This window comes from Pistacia vera, unplaced genomic scaffold, assembly GCF_008641045.1.
Source record: "Pistacia vera cultivar Batoury unplaced genomic scaffold, PisVer_v2 Contig213, whole genome shotgun sequence".
Taxonomy (NCBI): domain Eukaryota; kingdom Viridiplantae; phylum Streptophyta; class Magnoliopsida; order Sapindales; family Anacardiaceae; genus Pistacia; species Pistacia vera.
In genome coordinates, this window is record NW_022196017.1 from 1159278 (window position 1) to 1175193 (window position 15916).

Sequence of the window (15916 nt, forward strand, 5' to 3'; positions counted from 1 at the left end):
TGGAGATTAAAGAGACAATTAATTATTTAATTGTTTGACTATTCAAAGACAGTGCTGCAGAAAGTCGTTCAGATCAACTACTCTGTTGTATTGATATTTGATGTTGATATATATGTTGGAAGAAAAATTGAAAAGGAAACAAAAACTTAACTTGGTGAGAAGAAGACAGTGGCGACTCCAATACAAGAATTTAATAAGTAGTTGCAGAGTTCATAAAAGCTATGAATCTGTTCTTAATTTACAGAACCATTTGCGGTTGTTTCTGATCCTTGATTGTTTTTTAGTACTCGATAATGGGAAATGGCTGAAGCTCTACTGTGCTCAACAGGGCTCTCGAAGGAAACGCATGCGAAACTCATGAAATAGACTTATTCTAGAAACCATTAACAGGGTGAGTAAGGAAAGAATCTTATAACAGGTCAAGTTTTCTTGCTTAATTAATTATAAGATTCAATGAAATTACTGATATTTATAAGGTAAAAATTTTGACTTTGATTATCTCACTTAGTTTTATAATTAAAAAAACAGCTAAACATCTTCTGGTGGGGAGGTTGGGACACCAAGATAGAGACGTTGAATGAGTTCCTTGTATAAAACCAACCAAAGAAACAAAATCATTAAATGAATTAAAATACGATAATTTAGCACTAATTTGTTTAATTTTCAGAACATATCATCTAGACATATATCTAATTACGACTCCCAAAGTCATAACGATAATATTCGAAGTACTCTATCGAATAATGGTCAGAAAAAACATGACGCCGATAAAAGAACTATAGGAAACATAATATAATTTTATCTTGACTATTAATAATATAGTTTATTTTCTTAGAAAGAAATAATGAAACTTCGATAGTGGGCAAAAAAATCTGAAGAGATAAAGTAAGAAGATTTGGCCTCGATATATGACAAGAAAAAGCAATAAAACCGCTTATAGTTGACATTTGTAAAATATACAAGAGAGATATAATAAGCTAAAGAAAAAAACTTTCGATTATTGGCCAAAAAATTATCTGCAAATGGCAAAGAATATTTCAATAAGTCAGCCTTTTCATACCATTAACTCTTGGTCTTCACCATCATAAAGAATTGAGTGTTTTGGGACCCTGAATTTGAACAAATTGTTAAGAATCACTAAAAACTCTTGAAAATTGTTACTCAACACCTCAAAATTTTATTAGATAACATTTCAAACCATAAAGACGTGTTCTCACTGTTTCTCTTTAGGATATATTTATTTTATAATCAGTCATCAAATCTGGTTTATTTATTGTCCCCGTTTACTAATCTAACTCAGTGTGTGCCATGCACATACAATTTGATACAATATTCTACGTGTTAGGTTACCTGCCGAGCCAAAGCGCCTTGAGAATTCATTTATATAAATCAGACATTGTGTCACTTCTTCTTCACCATCATCTTAAAATTTTCCCACTTCATTTCCTGTTCATTGATCTCAATGGCTTCCTTTTCAAGTCTTTGTGACTTTGGCTTCCTTGTGCTTGCCATAGGCAGCACCAATGCTCAACTCTCTAAAGATTTCTACTCAAAAACTTGCCCAAAACTCTTTCCAACTGTGAAGTCCACTGTGCATCAGCTATTGTAAGAGGCCCGTATGGGTGCTCTCTCCTTCGCTTGTTTCCATGATTGCTTCGTTAACGTATAATCTTCTCTTTGATTTAATAAAGCCTCTCTTTTTGACATGTGTGTTGTGTCAAACATTGACAAAACCGATCTTGATTGTTAATTTATAACTAACTAATAGACTGGTTGATGTGGACCTAAAGGGCCACTGTTGTGACCAAATTTATGGAAAAATATATAAGCTTTTAATTCTATAATAAAATTAGTTTGTCAATTGATTTTATGATAGGGATGCGATGGATCACTTCTACTCGACGACACATCTTCTTCACAGAGAGAAAAATGCAGTTCCAAATCGAACTTGCCCGGGCTTCGATGTGGTGACAATATCAAGTCAGCAGTTGAGAACGTTTGCCCTGGTGTCGTCTCAGTGTGATATCTTGGCCATCACGCCCGAGAACTCAGTTGCTATCGTAAGTTATACTATATATAGATTTAAGCTCAACTTCAAAGTAATCATCAATTTGAAGAATTTTAACATATGTGTTGTATTGGTGTAGCTTGGAGGACCTAACTGGGAAGTAAACTAGGAAGAAGAGATGCCAGAACTGCAAGCCTATCTGCAGCAACAATGGCATTCCCCCTCCAACTTCGACCTCAGCCGCTCATCTCTAGGTTCAGCAACTTGGACTCTCCACCAAGGACCTCGTTGTCTCTCTCTGGTAATTTCTCCCCTCACTTTTTTTTTTTTTTTTTTTTTTTTTTAAATTGCACTCTTCTGGTGATTATCGACCTAGTAATATTATTGAATGTTGTAACGTTATTGAATTGATATCAGGGGCTCACACAATCGGGCAATCAAGGTGCGTACAATTCAGGCCTCGGATATACAACGAGACAAACATCGATTCTTCCTTCGCTAAAACAAGGCAAGCCAACTGTCCCAGAACCAATGGCACTGGTGACAACAATTTGGCGCCACTTGATCTGCAGACTCCAACATATTTTGACAACAGCTATTTCAAGAACCTGATCGCCAAGAAGGGATTGCTCCACTCTGACCAACAATTGTTCAATGGTGGGTCTACGGATTCAATAGTGAAAAGCTACTATAGCAGTCCAAGCACCTTCACTTCAGATTTTGTTGCTGCCATGATCAAGATGGGAGACATCCAGCCACTCACCGGATCCCAGGGTGAGATAAGGAAGAACTGCAGGAGGGTGAACTAAGATAGGGGAAATCTTCATGTCTAGATCAAGGAAGAATAATAAATGTTTTGAAATTTTGGTTCTTTAGTTGAAGTGTAACATGTTACATGTGGTATGCTTTTGAAATCCTGTATTTGTGATGTTCTTTATTAAATGTTTGTGGGTTTTATCATTATGAAAGAAACAGTTGTTACGATGAATCGGATTGTGGATTGACTATATATTTGGGCTTGGGCTTGGGCTTGGGCTTGCAGTTAGATTTGGTTTGTCTTCTATTCACAAATAAATTTTGATATTAAAAAATTATATATTTATTAAACAAGCTCTCGTAGCTCAGTTGGTTAGAGCACCCGTTTAGTAAGCGGGAGGTCTTGAGTTCGACTCTCAACGAGAGCAGAAAACAAGCAAACGAAGAAATAAATTTGTCTTGAAATTTTTATTAAACTTATGGCAAATAGCATGCACTATCAAACTCTTTAACCAACTGAGTAATTGCCTAGTTGGTTAGTGAATAGTGACTCTTCCTCTTTTTTTTTTTAAAGAGTTAATGACATTTTCCCACCCAAGTAATGGTTTAATGACACTTTCCCACCCACAAACTTTTAAAATACTATTTTACTAACCAAATTTATATTCTAATGATGAACAAAGAGCAAACTCGGTCCAGACTATTGAGCTTTTGAAGAGAAAAGGCCGATGAGTTATCTTTTGGTTTTGGTGATTGAGATTGATTGAAATTTGACTTATGAGGGGTGACTGCGTAAATCCTAATCACTCAATTTCCAGTGATTGGTAGGGTTAGCGGGAGTAGAGTTTGAGGGATTTTGGTGAGTGATGATTGGAGAAGAGAATAGTGGTGGTGTAGGGTCACAACAATGTTAGAATCAGAAATAGAATATAAATTTAGGTAATAAAATGGTATTTTAAAAGTTTGTAGGTGGGAATGAGTCTTTGAGCTATTATTTGGGTGGAAAAGAGTCTTTGAGCTATTATTTGGGTGGGAAAAAGTCGTTTACTCTTCTTTTAACTTGGGAAAACAAAGCTAACCAGACAACATGAATTTAAACACTAAAACAGTAATTTAAAGGACTCCTGCTGGAGAGAAAAGAGGTTTAGGCATTGGCCTAATTACAACCAAATTTTCTGCAACTGATATCACCAAAACAGTGTCCAAGAGTATTAAATCATCTTCATCCGGTATAAAATGTGGAATAATAGGGATCACAGTAATGAATCTATCAGGTTCTGTTTGACAGAAGGATTAAAATGCCTCAAAATCTGGGATAAGAGGAAAACATATATATACGAGGCATAGTAAACAGGCTAAAAAAATTATACTTTGCTAATGCAACTACTATTAGCATAACAAGAAACAAACCCCGTTTTGTTTTTATAGTCTTTATACGGTAACAAATTCCATTAACGTTTCTCAAATTTTTGGGTGGATTTGTTACTTTCCCTAAACTTTGAGGATGAAATTGTTATAAACCAGTTTTAGCTCAATTAACCATATTCTCTACTTATGTAAATTATTTTATTGCTCAAGAAAACTCTCCTACTCCAATTGCATGCACCGATTGCTTATTCCTACTTATGTAAATTCTTATATCTATGAAATTTTTTTCCATTTATTTTTTATAAATGATAATTAAATAAATATACATGGAAAATAGAATAATAAATACTTAGAATGTCTTTCCAAAACTAACATTAAACACAAGAAAATAATAAAGTTTAATTAAACTAACATAAAGCATCCTAAAAAACACTCAAATTATGCAACTTATCAGTAACCACTGCCATACCACCTAAATGCTATACGTATGGTATTCATCATTTGTATTATTTTAACACATAAGTGAAAGGCATACTGGGCAAACGAAATCAACCACTTTGTGTTGTATAAAGTCAATTAATTCCGCAGTGGGGTTTTAAGTATCAATATCTAATAATAACTTACAAAAGTAATTATTTTGACTTTGTATTAAAATCAATGTGCTATCGACTTATTCTAATTGATGTGAGATTGATTCATAAAGTCTCATTATTTAAATTAAAAAATTTCAATAACTCGTATATTATAAATGTGTAAAATAATGTTTTGTATGCAGTGTCGGTGAGCATCCAATGTAGAATTATTCTGGTCCTAGCTCTTGCCTCAGCGGCAGGGAGTTTTTTATGTGTGAGATGTGCGAGTTGGTTTGGTGAGGCAAGTAAACAGAATGAATTAGCACCACACCATTCTTTTCGTACAAAAATACATTTTATGATACGTATATCTTAGTTCAAATACTGATCAAGTCAACTTGCCATCAATATAATGCAATAGATTGGGATATAATATATGTCAATAAAAGATAATGTCAATAGAATATATTAGTAATTACATATCGAAATAAGAACTCAAATTTCTCATCTCAAATAATTTTTCATCTTATCTATGACATTGATTTATCATTTGTCATATCAATATCAAGAAGGTGACACTATAATGAATTTTACGAGCTCTTGAAATGTTAATAATTTAATTTGAATAATAATTTTGTATATAATATTTAGTTTTAATATAGTATATGTATATACTTAAAAAATCTCATATGTCATTATTAAAGGTCAAAAAAGGAAAAGTATGGAGAGGGGGAGGGGAGGGCTATTAACAAGGCCTGTCTAGTAAGAGTTTTGCATATACCAAGCAAGCTTCAACACCTTCGCTATTTCTACTACAAACTAGTCACCTTTTTCATCTCTTGTGCTCTCACTCACCTCCATTCCAATCAACCCTTTTTATTCATAAACTAGTATCTCATGGAAGAAGACAAGGGACACACCCGAGATGGCACTGTGGATCTCCAGGGCCGCCCCGTTCTTGCCTCCAAAACTGGCAAATGGAAAGCCTGTGCTTTCCTGTTGGTAACAATTCATGTTAACAACTTTTTTTTTTAATTTAATGATATACTTCATGATAACTGCGATTTCTTCTCTCTTTTTCTCTTCTATTGCGTTAAGCTGAAAGCTCATCATGTGAATTTTTTGTGAGTTAATTACAGCTTATGAAGCATTTGAGAGAATGGCCTTCTATGGAATAGCGTCAAACTTAGTGAACTATTTGACAACCAGCTTCATGAAGACACGTTTCTGCAGTGAGGAATGTGAATAACTGGTCAGGATCTGTGTGGATTACTCCAACTTGGTGCCTACTAGCCGATACTTACTTGGGTCGGTTCTGGACTTTCACAGTGTCATCCTCTTTATGCCATGGTAATTATTATCATCACCATCTCTCCATTAATCGTTTTATTCAATCTCTATACAAAACATGGTCGAATCCAGAAGCAGTAGTGAACTGAGACATTCTAGCTTTTCTCATTGGCAGTATTCGCCACATGAATCTTTGATATGATAAGGGTTGGATTTGCTATCTTTATTTTCCAAACAAACTTCCCCATCTGTTAGGACAATATTTTAGATTACCTACACTCAACGGCCAATTAAATTCTTGGTTTTTGTGGGTCCAATGAATATATTGCTACGTCAATTCATTGGCTAATTTTCATGGTGTGTGAGTTGCATCATTTCTTTCCAACAAACCTATCTATGATTTATTTGACCCCCAATCAAAGTAGCTAGTTATGCTGTCTATTTGCACTAATTATTATTCTGAATTACATATTCTAACAATGCTAAATTAAATTCTTGAAAAAGCAGTTTCAACTGATGCAAGAGACTGATCAGTTTTGTATTCATCGATGATTACAGAAAATATATGTTTCATTAAGTTTTAGCTGTAAAAATTTGATGTTTTACAAGTAATTTCTCAACAGGAATGATACTTCTCACAATGGCAGCTTCGTTTAAATCAATGAGGCCAACATGCGCCAATGGATCTGTAACAAGGCCTCGACTTCACAAATTGCCTTCTTCTATACATCTCTTACATCTTGCACTAGGGCCGGTGGAACAAAGCCCAACATATCCACCTTTGGTGCTGACCAATTTGATGACTTGACCCTCATGAGAAAACCCTCAAGGCCTCATTCTTCAACTGGTGGATGTTTAGTTCTTTCATTGGTGCTTTATGTGCCACTCTAGCCTTGTTTACATTCAGGAGAACTTGGGATGGGGATTGGGTATGGTATCCTGCAGTTGGTCTTCTATTTTCTTTGTTCATCTTCTATCTAGTACTCCAATTTACAGGCACAAAGTAAGGAAGACTAAAAGCCCTGCAAGGACTTGATTCGAGTCCCGGTAGCCGCTTCAGAAACCGAAAACCCAGCTCCTGATGACCCATCAGAGCTTCATGAATTTGAGATGAAGATTATACTAGTAGCGGAAACGCCAAGTCCATCATATTCAGTCTTTAGGTAAGCTTCGATATACTTCTCTGTTAAGCAACTGCAGTTTGACTCAAAAGCTAGAAATAATATTATCCAAATAATATATTAAGCCCCAGAAATAATCAAGTGCATGCTGAGTAATCAATGTAACACAGTCCTTTTTGGATGGAAATGGCCGATGAAAATTAATTATATTGTCCTTGCTTGGAACTTTGAAGATAATACAAGTAATACATGGTGTCATTTATTCACTATAAAAATTTTCCAATGTTTAGAAATTATGGCTGCTTGCATGCTTTCCACATATGTGGTGGTGTAGTGGAGGAATTGAAGAAGTAGGAAAATAAGAGAACCTTTTTCATTCCAACAAATGATGGTGGCAAGAATCTATCAAAGGAACATTCAATTAGAGTAAAAACGAATCAAAAAAGTGCTTTAATATCTGGTGCCTAAAGCAGGTGAGATGGACTTTCCTGCTTCATGTGGAGAACTAGAAAATCTACTGTGGCAAAGGCTATCGTGGGGTGTTGTTTTTAGATTTTGGGTCGCAATTTGCTCAATAAATTATCTCCATGAGCATCCTTCACGTACTCCTTCTCAGAAAACTTTAATGAATTGTCACAATCTCTTCGCCAAGTTGTTGTAAATATAGGCGTATCACAGTGCAATAGTGCGCTCCACTGCCCCACCAGGAACAGCTCACTATCCAATCCCATCAAAATTATATATTTATCTGTGAAACACGTTTTCAGAACATTGCTTCTTTTTTTCGGCGGTTTAAACGAATAAAGTTTCGCTATCTAAACATATCCCTTCAAAATTATTGATAATGCGTCAGTTTGCCAGAGATTTGTGTATCTGAATATTAAATACAGAGTACAATTGAAGTGATTATATGTATAGAGGCTGTATTGATTATATTTAATTGTGTTCTCAGGTTCTTGGACAAGGCTGCAATAAAGGAGCAAACAGAGCCACAGGTTCAGGACCACCAAGCCACCCTGCACAGTGACTCAGTGGAAGGAACCAACTTGTTATGGGAATGGCTCTCTATGGCTCGTGACTTAATTCCCAGCACCATTTGGGCTCAAATCAACACTCTATTTGTCAAACAGGGAACCACTTTGGACCGACATCTAGGCCCACTTCCAATTCCAGCAGCCTCTTTAGCAGCTTCGTCACACTCTCTATGCTCCTTCTGTGCCAATAATGATCGTTACTTTGCCATGATGCGTAAGAAAACTGAAACCCTAGAGGAATCACACTCCTACAACGACTTGGCATCGGATTTGTGATCCAAGTGATCGCCATAGCAATGCTTATGCGGTTGAAGTTCGGAGAATGCATGTTATAAGAGTGCAACATTTATAGGCACAAAAGAAGTTATTCCCATGAGCATATTTTGTCTAATGCCTCAATATGTTCTATTGGGATAGCTGATGTGTTTAATGCGATTGGATTATTAGAATTCTTCTATGATCAGTCTCCGGAAGATATGCAAAGCCTCGGAACAACATTTTTCACTAGCGGGATCGGCGTCGGGAACTTCTTGAACAGCTTTCTAGTGACAGTGGTGGATAAAATCACAGGGAGAAATGGAAAGAAGAGTTGGATTGGTGATAACTTGAATGACTGTCACTTGGATTACACTATGGATTCCTTATGGTGATATCTGTGCTAAATTTAGGAGCATTTTGGTGGGCATCTAGTAGATATGTCTACAAGAAAGAAACCAAAGTGAACGAGGGTTGTGTTGAAATAATGAGACCAGAGGATTAGACACAACTCTAGGATTACAAGTGTGAAAAAAAAAAAAAATTATAATATATGATCTAGCTACCTACATTATAGTATGAATATGTAACCCCTTTTAGCTTTTAAGATAAATCAATGCATTCAAATGTTCTTAATTGGCTGCTATTTCAATCATGCAGGCATAACATAGAAAACCAATCCCTCTTGTCATCAGCAGGAAGCTTGCATAAATAATTCGCATCATTAATTTGATGCCTCTTCTCTCTCTCCAAAGTTTTCATGATTTATATATAGATATACATGTATTCAATTTCTTAGTATGAATCTAAAACGATGTGCTTTGATCTACTGAATTCAAATAATATACTTTTTTGTTAACGTAACATCAATCCGATGACAGTACCTCATGCATTTACTTCTTTGACACAGAAAAAACTCAAAACTGCATCCTTTAATTCAACCTTGATATGATTGATCAACGACATGTCTAAGGCTAATCAACTCCATTTTTCTAAAGATGCTTTCCTACATTTTCCAATCAGAGACTCCCTTACTATCAGCTGCATCGTATTTCCACACTGTGGAGGTTTTTGTCAAGGCATGCACCAATATATTTTGCTTTTGCCTTCGCAAATCAATGCATTAAACATACTTAACTCTGCTGCATATTGAGTATGACTTGTATCCAACTTTTATGAATCACACTGCACTTGCACTCCATTACTAATAAATTGATTCATATGTTGCATGCGGTGATTGATTTAAATATTTTCATCTTTTTATGGCCAAGCCATTATTAATTGATTACTTTTTCTTTTCAATAGATGTCAAAATTTTCTGCGGCAGCTTACCAAACTTATGATACTGATTAATACCACTGGTTTACTATATATTCTGTCTTTCTCTGTAATTTCAAGCTAATTTTTTTTTTAATTTCCATGGATTTTTGACTTTTTTTTATAAATAATATGGGCATCTTTGAAACAAATTTAAAGTTATCTTGACTTTACTACCACAATCTTCGTAAGATTTCTCAATCATCTTCCCCTATGTTAAACAATAATTAATTAGGCGGTGATAATTTTTTTTTCCTTTAACTTTAATTTCTTTCCAGCTGAAATTAAATTAATTTAAATTAACAATTATAAAATATTTTACATACTTAAATCGAAATTAGGAAAATTCGACCTGGTACCGTGTGCTTTAACCCCACTAATCGTAATCAAATATGTCATTCCAGTAGAGTAAAGGATATGATTGTTTGAATTTATTTCTTTAATTTAGTTATATGACCGATAAATGTTCAAACTAGAGATTCATCAGAAAAAAACCAGAAATATATTTTAATTAACACTAACGCCAATTAATCAGAAATTACTGCTACTAATTCAATATTTACGTTGTTAATCCTTCATCCAATCACTTACTCCCTTTCCTCGAAATAAAATATCAAAACTGATGTGATTAAAGAGACAATTAATTATTTAATCTGTTTTGACTTTCAAGCATCTGCAGAAAGTTCTCGTTCAAGATTCAACTACTTCTGCTTGTATTGATATTTGATGTTGATATATATGTTGGAAGAAAAATTGAAAAGGGACACAAAAACTTTAACTTGGTGAGGAAGAAGACAAGTGGCGACTCCAATACAAGAATTTATAAGTAGTTGCAGAGTTCATAAAGCTATGACTCTGTTTCTTAATTTACAGAACCATTTGGCTGTTGTTTTCTGATCCTTGAATTTGTTTTAGTTACTCGATATGGGAAATGGCATGAAGCTCTACTGTGCTCAACAGGGTCTACTCGAAGGAAACGCATGCGAAAACTCATGAAATGACTTAATTTCTAGAAACCATTAACAGTGGAGTTAAGGAAAGAATCTTATAACAGGTCAAGTTTTTCTGCTTAATTAATTATAAGATTCAAATGAAAATTACTGATATTTTATAAGGTAAAAATTTTGACTTTGATTAATCTCACTTAGTTTTATAATTAAAAAAACAGCTAAACATCTTCTGGTGGAGAGGTTGGGACACCAAGATAGAGCGTTGAATGAGTTCCATCTTGTATAAAACCAAACCAAAGAAACAAAATCATTAATGAATTAAAATACGATAAATTTAGACATAATTTTTGTTTAATTTTCAGTAACTATCATCTTAGACATATATCTAATCTGATCTCCAAAAGTCATAACGATAATATTACAAGGAAGTCTCTATCGAAATTAAATGATCAGAAAAACATGACGCCGAAAAAGACTATAGAGAAACATATATTTTATCTTGACATATATAATATAGTTTTATTTCTTAGAAAGAAATAATGAAACTTCGATAGTGGGCAAAAACTAATCTTGAAGAGATAAAGTAAGAAGATTCTGGCCTCGATTATGACAAGAAAAAGCAATAAAACCGCTTAAGTTGACATTTGTAAAATTATACAAGAGAAAGATATATAAGCTAAAGCAATAAACTTTCGATTATTGGCCAACAAAAAATTATCTGCAAATGGCAAAGAATATTTCAATAAGTCAGCCTTTTCATACCATTAACTCTTTGGTCTTCACCAATCATAAAGAATTGAGTGCTTTGGGACCCTGAATTTGACAAAATTGTTAAGAAATCACTAAAAACTCTTGAAAAATTGTTACTCAACACCTCAAAATTTTATTAGCATAACATTTCAAACCCATAAAGACGTGTTCTCATTGTTTTCTCTTTAGGATATATTTTTTTATAATCAGTCTCAAATCTGGTTTATTTATTGTCCCCGTTTACTAATCTAACTCAGTGTGTGCCATGCACATACATTTGATACTATTCTACGTGTTAGGTTACCTGCCGAGCCAAAGCGCCTTAGAATTCATCTCTATATAAATCAGCATTTGTTTCACTTCTTCTTCACCATCATCTTAAATATTTTCCCACTTCATTTCCTGTTCCATTGATCTCAATGGCTTCCTTTTTCAAGTCTTTTGTGACTTTGGCTCTCCTTGTGCTTGCCATAGGCACACCAATGCTCAACTCTCTAAAGTTTCTACTAAAAACTTGCCCAAAACTCTTTCCAACTGTGAAGTCCACTGTGCACTCAGCTATTGTAAAGGAGGCCCGTTGGGTGCCTCTCTCCTTCGCTTTTTCTTCCATGATTGCTTCGTTAACGATATCTTCTCTTTGATTAATAAAGCCTCTCTTTTTGACATGTGTTGTGTCAAACATTGACAAAACCGATCTTGATTGTTAATTTATAACTAACAATAGACGGTGATGTGGACCTAAAGGGCCACTGTTGTTGACCAAATTTATGGAAAAATATTATAGCTTTTCAATTCTAATAAACTTATGTTTGTCAATTGATTTTATGATAGGGATGCGATGATCACTTCTACTCGACACACATCTTCCTTCACAGGAGAGAAAAATGCAGTTCCAAATCGCAACTCTGCCCGTGGTCGATGTGGTTGACAATATCAAGTCAGCAGTTGAGAACGTTTGCCCTGGTGTCGTCTCATGTGCTGATATCTTGGCCATCACCGCCCAGCCTCAGTTGCTATCGTAAGTTATAATCTATATATAGATTTAACTCAACTTCAAGTAATCATCAATTTGAAGAATTTTAACATATTGTGTTGTATTGGTGTAGCTTGGAGGACCTAACTGGGAAGTAAAACTAGGAAGAAGAGATGCCAGAACTGCAAGCCTATCTGCAGCCACAATGGCATTCCCCTCCCACTTCGACCTCAGCCGCCTCATCTCAGTTCACAATCTTGGACTCCCACCAAGGACCTCGTTGCTCTCTCTGGTAATTTCTCCCCTCACTTTTTTTTTTTTTTTTTTTTTTTTAATTGCACTCTCTGGTGATTATCGACCTAGTAATTTATTGACTTGTTCTGGTTCTTCTCAAAAGGTTAAGAATAGCCCTTGATTAGGATTCAGGGCCAATGAATGTTAAATAAATTAGAAGGTGAAAACAACAGATGAGATTCCAGTTGTAATGTATGATAGATAATTGGTGATTAAAATTTTTGTCTTTGGATGGCAGATTTTGTGTCGTTTCTTTCAGTTAAGTTCCAAGTTTTGACATGACCTTGCTTTCCGCAAATCTCATTTGAGCATGAATCAAATTTGGCTTTATATGAAGCAATAATAGAGGGACCCAAAACAATTAATGTTTGGAGTGTTTCCACAAATATCGTTTAGTTGGTTTTCATGATAGGAGGCAAGGACCAATTCGTTATTATTTTAACTTAATATTTATTTTTAATTAATTAATTATTAGCTAGTTGCAAATACATTTTCATGGCCTTAATTTTTTTTTTTTTAATAATCAAGAGTGCACCTCTGTACTAATCTTTGGAGAAGACTAGTACAGTAACTGATGTGACTAAATCAACCTTAGCAAATACACTAATTGTGCTCAAGTAATAAAGTGATGAGTTTGAGTATCATCCCACAGAGATCAAAACAATTATTTGTCATTATGGAATATTCATATTTGTCAAATTTATGAGTTGTGTGTGTGCACATCAATTCTGCGTGCACACAGGCTACCAGACTTATGTCTTGACTTGGTTTGTTTCGAGTGTGTATGTGCACAATGGTTTGTGTTTACACTCTTGCTTCAGATATTAGCAACCCAACACGAGTTGATAAAGTGAAAAACATATGGGTTATCTTTATCTCTTGTTTTTTAGGACATTTTTACATATGTCATAATATGCATAGGTGATCCTAGGGAATAAAGTTATCTTTCCCGATTTATTTTGTAGTCCAAACTAAAAGAATGAATATTTTCCTTATTTGGACAAAACCTCACCATATCAAATATAGATTTGATGGCTCTTGGAATGTGATTCCTTTGATGATGTTGGTGCGTGGTGTCAGTGCTTGAAGCTTAGTGTTTCACAAGCTGTTCTCAGGTGTGTTCCCAGCGTGAAGAAGATAAGAAGAAGTTGCTATACATTAAAGATTCAGAGTGTGGTGCTAAGTGTAAAGTTGAACAGGGAGTTCTTTTTACTGTAACTTAGATAAACTTTGAACGTTATCTTGTAATGTGTTTTTAATTTAGTGGATTGCTTCGATCTGGACAAGATCCCATAGATATAGGCTAAAAGTGGATTTAGTCGAACCATGTATATGGTTGTGTTCTTTACTTTCTGCACTTGTGTTTGATGTGGTTAAAAACTGAGAATGTTTTAATCTACTTGGTAAATATTCCGCTGCACTCTAAAATGAATAATCCAAAACCAAAGTGTTTTAACTTATTCCTAACAGTAATTACCTAAAACTACCTACACGTTATTTGAAAAAAACAAAATTTTAGAGTGTAAACTAACGGATTAAAAATAACTAAATTAAACAAAAAAAATAATGTGAAGAACTTTGCAGTATTAATGAAGTTATGGTACAGATTTCCCCCTAACTATGTTTGACAACTCTCTTAATACCCGTTTGTGCTATGAATTGGTAGGATTCCTCTAAGACCAATTATCTTTATTTAGGCATAATATTCAATTTAATACAGATCTCTATTCGATTACTCTGAAATTAAGAAGCATAAAATTATCATTCCCTTACGACTAATTTGCCCTATTAGGTTATGAATTAGGTGGACCACAAATTAATTCTAGAATCTCTATTCGATTACTTCTAATTTTAATGCGTTGTGCAATGCTATTCCAATAAAACAATTATGAATATGAATTAAACATTAAACCTTAACTTCTTTATTCGAAACATCATCAAGGTAATTAAATCAATCTAACATTCATAAAGCATTAAAACTAAACTCTTGCATAAATTCATAAACATAAATCTGGTATTACGAATAAAAATTATTCAAACATAATTAGGGTTCCATCTTCCCCTAACAAAAGAGATTTACTCCATCCTAAGAACAAAGAAATAAACAGAGAAGAAAGAAAACATATTCAGACTTGAAAAATAAACAAAAATTTAACTCTTAAATTTGATCTTCAGTCTTCAAGCCCCAAGAATACGTTTTCTTCTCTCCAAAATATGCAAAATTCGTCTCCTGATAACTAATCTCAATTATACTTAAATACCCAAAAGAGTCCTAAGTGAAAAAGAAAAGAAAAACTGACAAAAACATCCTACTAGTTCCTGCCACGACCCCGGTCATGGCCAAATTTAAGTCACCACAGCCTAGGCCGTGATGCTTTCTGGTCTTTTTGTTTTATCTTTGTTCCATCACCATAGTCATGATGAACTACCAAGGCGTTGCCGTGGCCTTTAAGAATGTTAGGTAATCTCAGCTTCTTCAAGTTTTAAGTCCTAATTTCATTCTAATGCTCCAATTTACTCAATCAAAGCCTGAAAAACACAAAAGCTATCCAAATCAATAGCTAACCATTCATATCTTATTCTTTAACAAAAAACTAACATTAAAACAAAGAAAATAAATAAGAAGTTAATTAAACTAACATAAAAGCAATCCTAAAAACACTCAAATTATGCAACTTATCAGTAACCCACTGCCATACCACCTAAAATGCTAATACGTATGTGGTATTCATCATTTTGTATTATTTTAAAGCATAAGTGAAAGGCATACTTGGGCAAACGAAATCAACCACTTTGTGTTGTATTAAAGTCAATTAATTCCGCAGTGGGGTTTTAAGTATCAATATCTAATAATAGACTTACAAAAGTAATTATTTTGACTTTGTATTAAAATCAATGTGCTATCGACTTATTCTAATTGATGTGAGATTTGATTCATAAAGTCTCATTATTTAAATTAAAAAAAAAAATTTCAATAACTCGTATATTATAAATGTGTAAAATAATGTTTTGTATGCAGTGTCGGGTGAGCATCCAATGTAGAAATTTATTCTGGTCCTAGCTCTTGCCTCAGCGGCAGGGAGTTTATTTATGTGTGAGATGTGGCGAGTTGTGTTTGGTGAGGCAAGTAAACAGAATGAATTAGCACCACACCATTCTTTTCGTAGAAAAATACATTTTATGATACGTATAATCTTAGTTCAAATACTGATCAAGTCAACTTGCCAT

General features: G+C 34.2%; 1 non-coding gene and 2 pseudogenes across 1 annotated transcript; all 3 read left to right on the forward strand.

Moving 5' to 3' along the window:
• The first annotated feature begins 1462 nt into the window (after positions 1-1462).
• On the forward strand, positions 1463-3017 carry LOC116129731 (annotated as a pseudogene).
• Positions 3018-3118: 101 nt separating this feature from the next.
• On the forward strand, positions 3119-3192 carry TRNAT-AGU. Its single transcript has one exon. It is a non-coding gene; the product is annotated as a tRNA-Thr (tRNA).
• A 2389-nt stretch (positions 3193-5581) lies between these two features.
• On the forward strand, positions 5582-8935 carry LOC116129730 (annotated as a pseudogene).
• The last annotated feature ends 6981 nt before the right edge of the window (positions 8936-15916 follow it).